Source organism: Triticum aestivum, chromosome 5D (genome assembly GCF_018294505.1).
Source record: "Triticum aestivum cultivar Chinese Spring chromosome 5D, IWGSC CS RefSeq v2.1, whole genome shotgun sequence".
NCBI lineage: Eukaryota > Viridiplantae > Streptophyta > Magnoliopsida > Poales > Poaceae > Triticum > Triticum aestivum.
Window position 1 is genome coordinate 76,706,550 of NC_057808.1, and position 10,971 is coordinate 76,717,520.

A 10,971-nucleotide genomic window follows, 5' to 3' on the forward strand; every position below is an offset into this window, starting at 1 on the left:
AGTTTTTGAGAACCAAGGTATCAATCCAGTAGGAGGCCACGCAGAACTCCCTCGCACCTACACAAACAAATAAATCCTCGCAACCAACGCAATAAAGGGGTTGTCAATCCCTTCACGGTCACTTACGAGAGTGAGATCTGATAGATATGATAAGATAATATTTTTGGTATTTTTATGATAAAGATGCAAAGTAAAATAAAAGCAAAATAAAAGGCAATGGAAATAGCTTGTACCTGGAAGATTAATATGATGGAAAATAGACCCAGGGGCCATAGGTTTCACTAGTGGCTTCTCTCATGAGCATAAGTATTAAGGTGGGTGAACAAATTACTGTTGAGCAATTGACAGAATTGAGCATAGTTATGAGAATATCTAGTTATGATCATGTATATAGGCATCACGTCCGAGACAAGTAGACCGACTCCTGCCTGCATCTACTACTATTACTCCACACATCAACCGCTATCCAGCATGCATCTAGAGTATTAAGTTCATAAGAACAGAGTAACGCTTTAAGCAAGATGACATGATGTAGAGGGATAAACTCATGAAATATGATATAAACCCCATCTTGTTATCCTCGATGGCAACAACGCAATACGTGCCTTGCTGCCCCTACTGTCACTGGGAAAGGACACCGCAAGATTGAACCCAAAGCTAAGCACTTCTCCCATTGCAAGAAAGATCAATCTAGTAGGCTAAACCAAACTGATAATTCGAAGAGACTTGCAAAGATAACCAATCATACATAAAAGAATTCAGAGGAGATTCAAATATTGTTCATAGATAAACTTGATCATAAACCCACAATTCATCGGTCTCAACAAACACACCGCAAAACAAGATTACATCAAATAGATCTCCACGAGAGAGGGGAGAACATTGTATTGAGATCCAAAAAGAGAGAAGAAGCCATCTAGCTAATAACTATGGACCAGAAGGTCTGAGGTAAACTACTCACACATCATCGGACAGGCTATGGTGTTGATGTAGAAGCCCTCCGTGATCGATGCCCCCTCCGGCGGAGCTCTGAAAAAGGCCCCAAGATGGAATCTCACGGGTACAGAAGGTTGCGGCGGTGGAATTAGGTTTTTGGCTCTGTATGTGGTAGTTTGGGGGTACGTAGGTATATATAGGAGGAAGAAGTACGTCGGTGGAGCAACATGGGGCCCACGAGGGTGGAGGGCGCGCCCTGGGGGGGTAGGCGCGCCCCCTACCTCGTGCCTTCCTGGTTGATGTCTTGACATAGGGTCCAAGTCCTCTGGATCACGTTCGTTCCGAAAATGACGTTCCTGAAGGTTTCATTCCGTTTGGACTCTGTTTGATATTCTTTTTCTGCGAAACTCTGAAATAGGCAAAAAAACAACAATTCGGGGCTGGGCCTCCGGTTAATAGGTTAGTCCCAAAAATAATATAAAAGTGTATAATAAAGCCCAATAATGTCCAAAACAGAATATAATATAGCATGGAACAATCAAAAATTATAGATACGTTGGAGACGTATCAAGCATCCCCAAGCTTAATTCCTGCTCGTCCTCGAATAGGTAAATGATAAAAACAGAATTTTTGATGTGGAATGCTACATGGCATAATTTCAATGTAGTTCTTCTTAGTTGTGGTATGAATATTCAGATCCGAAAGATTCAAGATAAAAGTTCATATTGACATAAAAGTAATAATACTTCAAGCATACTAACTAAGCAATTATGTCCTCTCAAAATAACATGGCCAAAGAAAGTTCATCCCTACAAAATCATATAGTTTGGTCATGCTCCATTTTCGTCACACAAGAATGCTCTCATCATGCACAACCACGATAACAAGCCCAGCAATTGTTTCATACTTTAGTAATCTGAAACTTTTTCAACCTTCACGCAATACATGAGCGTGAGCCATGGATATAGCACTATGGGTGGAATAGAATATAATGATGGGGGTTATGTGGAGAAGACTAAAAAGGAGAAAGTCTCACATCAACGCGGCTAATCAATGAGCTATGGGGATGCCCATCGATTGATGTTAATGCAAGGAGTAGGGATTGCCATGCAACGTATGCACTAGAGCTATAAATGTATGAAAGCTCAAAAGAAACTAAGTGGGTGTGCATCCAACTTGCTTGCTCACGAAGACATAGGGCATTTGAGGAAGCCCATTGTTGGAATATACAAGCCAAGTTCTATAATGAAAAATTCCCACTAGTATATGAAAGTGACAAAACAAGAGACTCTCTATCATGAAGATTATGGTGCTACTTTCAAGCACAAGTGTGGTAAAAGGATAGTAACATTGTCCCTTCTCTCTTTTTCTCTCATTTTTTTGGCCCTTCTTCTCTTTTTTAAGGACTTTCAAGCACAAAGTATGTCTCTATATGAATGCCTCCGGCGGTGTACCGGGATATGCAATGAATCAAGAGTGACATGTATGAAAGAATTATGAATGGTGGCTTTGCCACAAATACTATGTCAACTACATGATCATGCAAAGCAATATGACAATGATGAACGTGTCATGATAAACGGAACGGTGAAAAGTTGCATGGCAATATATCTCGGAATGGCTATGGAAATGCCATAATAGGTAGGTATGGTGGCTGTTTTGAGGAAGATATAAGGAGGTTTATGTGTGAAAGAGCATATCATATCATGGGGTTTGGATGCACCGGCGAAGTTTGCACCAACTCTCAATGTGAGAAAGGGCAATGCATGGTACCGAACAGGCTAGCAATGATGGAAGGGTAAGAGTGCCTATAATCCATGGACTCAACATTAGTCATAAAGAACTCACATACTTGCTGCAAAAATCTACAAGTCATCAAAAACCAAGCACTACGCGCATGCTCCTAGGGCGATAGATTGGTAGGAAAAGACCATCGCTCGTCCCCGACTGCCACTCATAAGGAGGACAATCAAAGAACACCTCATGTTTCAAATTTGTTACATAACGTTTACCATACGCGCATGCTACGGGACTTGAAAACTTCAACACAAGTATTTCTCAAATTCACAACTACTCAACTCGCACAACTTTAATATCACTACCTCCATATCTCAAAACAATCATCAAGCATCAAACTTCTCTTAGTATTCAACACACTCATAAGAAAGATTTTACTAGTCTTGAATACCTAGCATATTAGGATTAAGCAAATTACCATGCTGTTTAAGACTCTCAAAATAATATAAGTGAAGCATGAGAGAACAATAGTTTCTAAAAAACAAATCCACCACAGTGCTCTAAAAGATATAAGTGAAGCACTAGAGCAAAAACTATATAGCTCAAAAGATATAAGTGAAGCACATAGAGTATTCTAATAATCTCCGAATCATGTGTGTCTCTCATCAAAAGTTGTGTCCAGCAAAGATGATTGTGGTAAACTAAAAAGCAAAGACTCAAATAATACAAGACGCTCCAAGCAAAACACATATCATGTGGTGAATAAAAATATAGCTCCAAGTAAGTTAGCGATGGAAGTAGACGAAAGAGGGGATGCCTTCCGGGGCATCCCCAAGCTTTGGGTTTTTGGTGTCCTTAGATTATCTTGGGGTGCCTTGGGCATCCCCAAGCTTAAGCTCTTGCCACTCCTTGTTCCATAACCCATCAAATCTTTTGCCCAAAACTTGAAAACTTCACAACACAAAACTTAACAGAAAATCTCGTGAGCTCCGTTAGCGAAAGAAAACAAAACACCACTTCAAGGTGCTGTAATGAACACATTCTTTATTTATATTGGTGTTAAACCTACTGTATTCCAACTTCTCTACGGTTTATAAATTATATTATTAGACATAGATTCATCAAAATAAGCAAACAACACACGAAAAACAGAATGTGTCAAAAACAGAATAGTCTGTAGTAATCTGTAACTAACGCAAACTTCTGAAACTCCAAAACTTCAACCAACATAGAACAACCTAGACAATTTGTTTATTGATCAGCAGCAATTGGAATCAATATTTTATCACGTTCTGGTGATTTTTAACAATTGTTTTCATGAACAGAAAGTTTCTGCAATTTTCAGCAAGATCAAATAACTATCATCCAAGAAGATCCTATAGGTTAAACTTGGGACAAACCAGGGGCTAGATCAAATATTTATTCCTAAACAGAAGAAAAAAGCAAAAATACTAAAAATAAAATTGGGTTGCCTCCCAACAAGTGCTATCGTTGTCGGAGTAAATGGCCATGGGTAGCCTAAGCGACTGCCCCTGGCTCTTCTAAAAAATTATCAGGCCTTTGGGCCTTCAAGCACTCCAAGCATTGGACCACCTCCCCTGGCCGGCTACCTCTGAAGCCGACTCATGGAAGGCGGCCCGGCCTCAGCAAACCCCCCCCCCCCCAGGACAACCACGGGGTGGCCGACTCCAGGAAGCCGGCCTCGAAGAGCGCCGACTCCAAGAAGCCGGCCAAGACCGCAACCACCAAAGCTATGCCACATAACGGCGACAAGACGGGGTGTGGCCACAGTGTGGCCCACTACCCCCGAAACCCGAGGCAGGCATGGCCACAGGACGCCGTACGGGACGGCCATCTCCCGTCCGGCTCGGCACTGTAGCCATGCTAGCCTCGACGTCACCCACGGTCGACGCCAGTACGGCCCACGGGCAGCGGGCCCCTTCAGCCAGAGAGAGACGCGGAGGCGGCCCGACCTCCCCCAGTCGGCCAAGGGCGTAGCCGGCTCCCAGAAGTCGGCTACCCCCTCCCTCGAAGCAAGTGCCACATTAAGGAGACAAGACGAGGTAAGGCAACAGTGAGAGCCCTCGAGGCGGCCCACTGTAGCCACGCTTACCTCAACGAAGCCCTCGTCATCAGGGGCGAGGAAACAGTAAGCAGCCACCGACAAGACCCTAGGCGGTGGGGCCGGCCTGTCGACCAAGAGGCCGGCAGCCGGCGGGACCCACCAGTCGGCGGGCCCCAACAGCCAGCGAGCATAAACACTGACGGCTGGGACCAGTGCCCTGCCGGATTACGATTGTACCCCCGGGGGGTAGGCCTATATAAACCCCCCGGGGCACCCATGCAAAGGGTTGGCTTCTGAGCATAGCACACACATCGTAGAAAGAGAGAGAAGCAAGAGTTAGCCTTGTTCTTCTTCTCCCTTCAACCCAACAGCTCTAGGAGCGATTGTAGCTACTTTTCCTGATCTAGTGATCATGCGGAGACCCCGCAGAGCAGGACAAGGGGTGTTATCTCCTCGGAGAGCCCCGAACCTGGGTAAGATCCGCCGGCGTGCATGTCTTCGCCTCATCCCGTTTCCAGGCACCGGCGACGTCTTATTGGCACCCACAATGATAAGCCACCCGTTGGCATATGTCGCACCTACCACCCGACATTTGGCGCCCACCGTGGGGCCAGGTGCACCGTCGTCCGGAGACCTATTCTGGACGGGAACCCTCTTCCTCCCCCGCGAGCGCAGCCAGCCTGCTGCGCCCGATGGCGTTTGCCTCGACGCGCTGCAAGGCGTCGACGACGCCTGCGCAGCGAGCTGCCTCACCGATCTGCTCGGCGAGACTCGCATCTTTGACGAGCCTGCGTCCGATGCAGGCACGGACTACCCCGAGAGCCGCCTCGTCTGCCTCCTCGACCAGCTTCACGTCTCCAGCGAGCCTGCTGCGGATGTGGAGTCAGTCGGCTTACCCCTCCGACGTGGTGGTCTTCGACGATCCTCTCCCTCGAGCTGACAGCGGCAGCAGCGCTGTCACCGAGGTGTTGGTCATCAGCCACGCCGCTAACTCGGGCGAGAACGTCTACGACGCCCTGCAAGCGGCGATGCACGACCTCTCCGTCCCCATCCCCGCCAATGCCGACGCCGAGACCCTGGAGGCACGCCGCCTCGCCCTCATCGCGGAAGGCCAGAAGATAGCCTCCATGAGACGCCTCACCGAGGCCCACCAGCGCGAAGTCGACCGCGCCGCCTTCGGCACGCCACCGCCTAGCGGCCCGAGCCGAGCCGGCTTTGTCCAGAAGCGCGGCACGGCCGTCGCCAGCATGCTGGGGGCAGATCGCCCCGTCTACGCCACCCCGCTCGAGAATCTGCGAGCCGCTGAGGCAGCTGCAGAAGAGCTCAATGGGCTGGGAGCCGATGAGCTCCCCTACATGACAAGATGGATCCAGCAGCTGATCGACGTGGCTGGGGAACGGCACGAAGCCGGCGCCCGTGCTGATAGTCATCCCCCGCGCCGGGAGAACGCCGCGACGTCTCGCTCGCCGACCGCGAGGGGCGCACGCCAGAAGAAAGACAAGGAGCCGGCTGCTAGCCGCAGCCGGACTCGCATCACCATCGAGCGCGACGCGGAAGGCCGCCCTCGAGCGGTGGAACGCCAAGGAGATTTGCCTCCCCCCCGCCTCGAAGAGAAAGACGTCTCACTCTGCCGCCTATCACGCATCCGACTCTTGGCGACCGACTCGGCCGCCGAGAAGGAGTCGGCGAGAATGACGCCCGCCACTGGATCGACTGCCTTGCTCGATCCTTGGCGTTAGAAGAAGAGGACAATGTCGGCCCGCCATGCTTTGGTCCCCGCATCCGCGACGAGCCCTTTCCCAAAGGGTTCTCGCTCCCCAGAGACACGCCCAAGTACAACGGCTCAGTGAAGCCGGAAGATTGGCTCTTCGACTACTCCACGGCCGTCAGCATAGCCAACGACAATCGGCGCGTCGCCGTGAAGTACGTCCCCCTCATGCTGCAAGGCACGGCGCGCACATGGCTCAACAGCCTCAAGCCCTACAGCATCAACAGTTGGCTTGACTTCACGGAAGTCTTCGTCCGCAACTTTACCAGCACCTACAAGCGGCCTCCCAAGCCTCGCCAGCTCTCCCTCTGCGTCCAAGGACCCAACGAGTCGACTCGCGACTACCTCACGCGGTGGGCCGAGCTCCGCAACTCCTGCGAGGGGGTGCACGAGGTTCAGGCCATCGAGTACTTCATCGCCGGGTGCCGAGAGGGCACCCTCCTCAAGCACCGACTCCTCTGCGATGAGCCGGCTACCCTCGACGAGTTGCTGGTCATCGCGGACAAGTACGCCACGGCTGACTCCTTGATGAAAACCGAGCTCCGAGTAGACGCCTCGGGAAAGGTGATTGCTTCGGCTCCCAAGACGCCGGCTGGCGACCCTAATCGGCGCCCCTACCAGAACGATCACAAGCGCAAGGCCCCCATGCCGACTTCCACAAGTCGGCAGGTGGCCACAGTTGAAGATGAGTAGCCCGAAGAGCGGCCTGCTCCCAAGAAGAAGGGCGGCAGGACGTCTTGGCAGCTGGCTTTCTCTTACGAGCAGGCTCTTGACGCTCTCTGCAAGTTCCACAACGGCGCGAAGCCGTCTAACCACACGACCCGAAAATGCCACTAGCTCACGCGAATCATCGAGGGCGAGGGGATGTTGCCGCCTCCGCCTCCTGGTCCGCCGCCTCCGCCTCCTGGTCCGCCGCCTCCAGCCCCCCAACAGCCGGCGGCTCGACCGGCAGTCGGCGCCATCCAAGACGAATTCCCTGAAGAGCACGCCGCCTACGTTGTCTTCACCAGTCAAGCCGACGACAAGCGCAGTCGGCGCCGACAGCATCAAGAAGTTAATGCAGTCGCCTCTAGCGCCCCCGAGTTCATGCACTGGTCAGAGAAGCCAATCAGCTGGAGCCAGGCCGACCACCCAGAGGTGATGCCCTCTCCTGGCTCCTATGCAATGGTCTTGGATGTCACCCTCACGACGGAGAGGCGAGCTGCCCGATTCTCCCGCGTCCTGATAGATGGCGGAAGCCGTATCAACATACTGTACCGCGATACCATCGAGAAGCTGAACATCAAAGCAAAGCAGCTTATGCCAAGCCGCACCGTCTTCCATGGTATCGTCCCCGGCTTGTCTTGCTCCCCAATCGGCAAGATTAAAATGGATGTTCTCTTCGGAGACAAAGATCATTTTTGCAGAGAATCAATCTGGTTCGAGGTAGTGGATTTGGAGAGCCCCTATCATGCTCTGCTTGGCCGACCTGCTCTGGCCATGTTCATGGATGTGCCCCACTACGCCTACCTGAAGATGAAGATGCCAAGCTCGAAGGGGATCATCATGGTAGCCGACGACTATAAGAAGTCCATCGAGTGTGCCATGGCCAGCAGCCGGCTGGCTGAGTCCCTCGTGGTGGCAGAAGAGAAGAAGATGCTGGAGCGGGTTGTGGCCATGGCCGGCAAGCAGCCGGCCCTGTCCCCCAACCCCAAAGATTGTGATGCGCAGGGCTCCTTCCAGCCTGCCAAAGAGACGAAGAAGATACCTCTGGACCCGGAGAACCCGGAGAGGTTCGCTGTCATCGGGGCGAACTTGGACAGTAAATAGGAAGGCGAGCTCGTCGACTTCCTCCGTGAGAATCGAGACATTTTTGCATGGTCCCGAAAGGACATGCCGGGTGTCCCGAAGGATTTCGCCGAGCACAAATTACATGTCCGCGCCGACGCGAAGCCGGTCAAGCAACCCCTCCGCCGACTGTCAGAAGAGAAGCGAAGAATCGTGGGAGAAGAGATAGCCCGGCTCCTTGCCGCTGGCTTTATCATGGAAGTGTTCTTTCCAGAGTGGCTTGCCAACCCAGTTCTGGTTCTGAAGAAGAATAACATGTGGCATATGTGTATAGTCTACACCAGCCTGAACAAGGCCTGCCCAAAGGATCCGTTTGCTCTGCCACGGATTGACCAACTGATAGACTCCACAGCCGGATGCGAGCTGTTGAGTTTTTTGGATGCATACTCAGGGTACCATCAGATCAAGTTGGACCCAGCTGACCGCCTGAAGACTGCCTTCATCACACCCTTTGAGCTTTCTGCTACCTGACTATGACATTCAGCTTGAGGAATGCCGGTGCCACTTTTCAGCGTTGCATGCAGAAATGCCTCTTGAAACAACTCGGCAGAAATGCCCACGTCTATGTAGACGAAATATTGGTGAAGACAGAGAAGCGCGGTACCTTGCTGGAAGACCTAAAAGAAACATTCGCCAACTTGCGCCGATTCCAAATCAAGCTCAACCCCGAGAAGTGCGTGTTCGGAGTACCAGCCGGCCAGCTGCTAGGCTTCCTGGTCTCCGAACGCGGCATCGAGTGCAACCCCGGCAAGATCAAGGCCATCAAGAGGATGGAGATTCCCACCAAACTGCGAGATGTGCAGAAGTTCACCGGCTGCTTGGCCTCCCTGAATCGTTTTATCAGCCGACTAGGAGAGAAGGCTCTCCCCCTGTACCGACTCATGAAGAAGTCCACTCACTTCGAGTGGAATGACCAAGCCGACCAAGCCTTCCATGAGTTGAAGAAAATGCTGACCACTCCGTCTGTCCTGGTAGCGCCGACTGAAAAGGAGCCCATGCTCCTCTACATCGGTGCGACTAGCCGAGTAGTCAGTACTGTTGTTGTGGTCCAGCGCCCGGAAGAAGGCCGAGCCCAGCTAGTCCAGAGGCCGGTGTACTACCTAAGCGAAGTGCTGTCCAGCTCAAAGCAGAACTACCCGCACTACCAGAAGATGTGCTATAGGGTATACTTCGCCGCCAAGAAACTGAATCCCTACTTCCAAGAACACCCCATCACGGTCGTGTGCACTGCCCCCGCTCGCCGAGATCATAGGCAGCCGGGATGCATCCGGCTGGGTGGCTAAATGGGCTATTGCACTGGCGCCCTACACGATCTTCTACCAACCCCGCACCGCCATCAAGTCCCAAGCATTGGCCGACTTCCTCGTCGACTGGGCCGACACCCAGTACTACCGCCGGCTCCCGACTCTACCCACTGGCGGATGCACTTTGACGGGTCCAAGATGCGCACCGGCTTGGGAGCCGGCATCGTCCTCACCTCTCCCAAAGGCGACAAGCTCAAGTACACACTGCAGATCCACTTCGCCGCCTCCAACAACGTGGCCGAGTACGAGGCGCTCGTACATGGGCTCCGGCTAGCCAAAGAGCTCGGCATACGCCGGATCCTGTGTTACGGCGACTCAGACTTGGTGGTCCAGCAGTCGTCTGGCGACTGGGACGCCAAGGACGCGAACATGGCGAGCTATCGATTCCTCGTCCAGCAGATCAGCGGATACTTTGAAGGGTGCGAGTTCCTTCACGTGCCAAGGGCCGACAACGACCAAGCAGACGCCCTAGCACGGATCGGCTCCACCCGACAAGCCATACCGACTGGCGTCTCCCTCCAACGCCTCCTCAAGCCATCCATCAAACCGTCTCCAGAGTCGGACTCTATCTTCGTACCGCCTGCGCCAGATGCAGCCGGATCCGACTGGAGGAACCCCGCAGGCGGCACGGGGACTTCGACAACTGGCCCGGGGACCGCCGTAGTCGCACCCGGCCCGGGGACTTCAGAACCCGGCTCGGGGACTGCAGCAGTCGGCCCGGGGACTGCAACGACACAAGAAGCGGTGGCCGACTCCAATTCCACGCCACCCAACCCGCCCACCCGAGTCATGGTGGCTACACTAACAGAAGAAGAAGTCAAAGCTCCGTCATGGGCCCAGCCCATCCTCAAGTTCCTAGTCAGCAGAGAGCTGCCGGCCGATGAGATCTCAGCAAGACTAGTGCAACGACGAGCCGCAGCATATGCAATAATCAACAGAGAGCTTGTGAAGTGCAGCGTCACTGGAGTCTTCCAGCGTTGTGTCGAGCCAGAAAAAGGAGTGGCAATCCTCAAGGATATCCACCAAGGCGAATGCGGCCACCACGCAGCCTCAAGATCACTTGTGGCCAAGGCTTTCCGCCGTGGTTTCTTCTGGCCGACTGCCTTGGAAGATGCTAAAGAAATAGTCAAGAGCTGCAGAGGATGCCAAGTTTTTAGTTCCAAGCAACACCTGCCGGCTTCTACACTCAAGACCATTCCCCTCACCTGGCCTTTTGCCGTCTGGGGACTGGACATGGTGGGCCCTTTTAAGACAGCCCGCGGCGGCTTGACGCATGTACTTGTCGCTGTGGACAAGTTCACAAAGTGGATCGAAGCAAAGCCGATCAAGAAGCT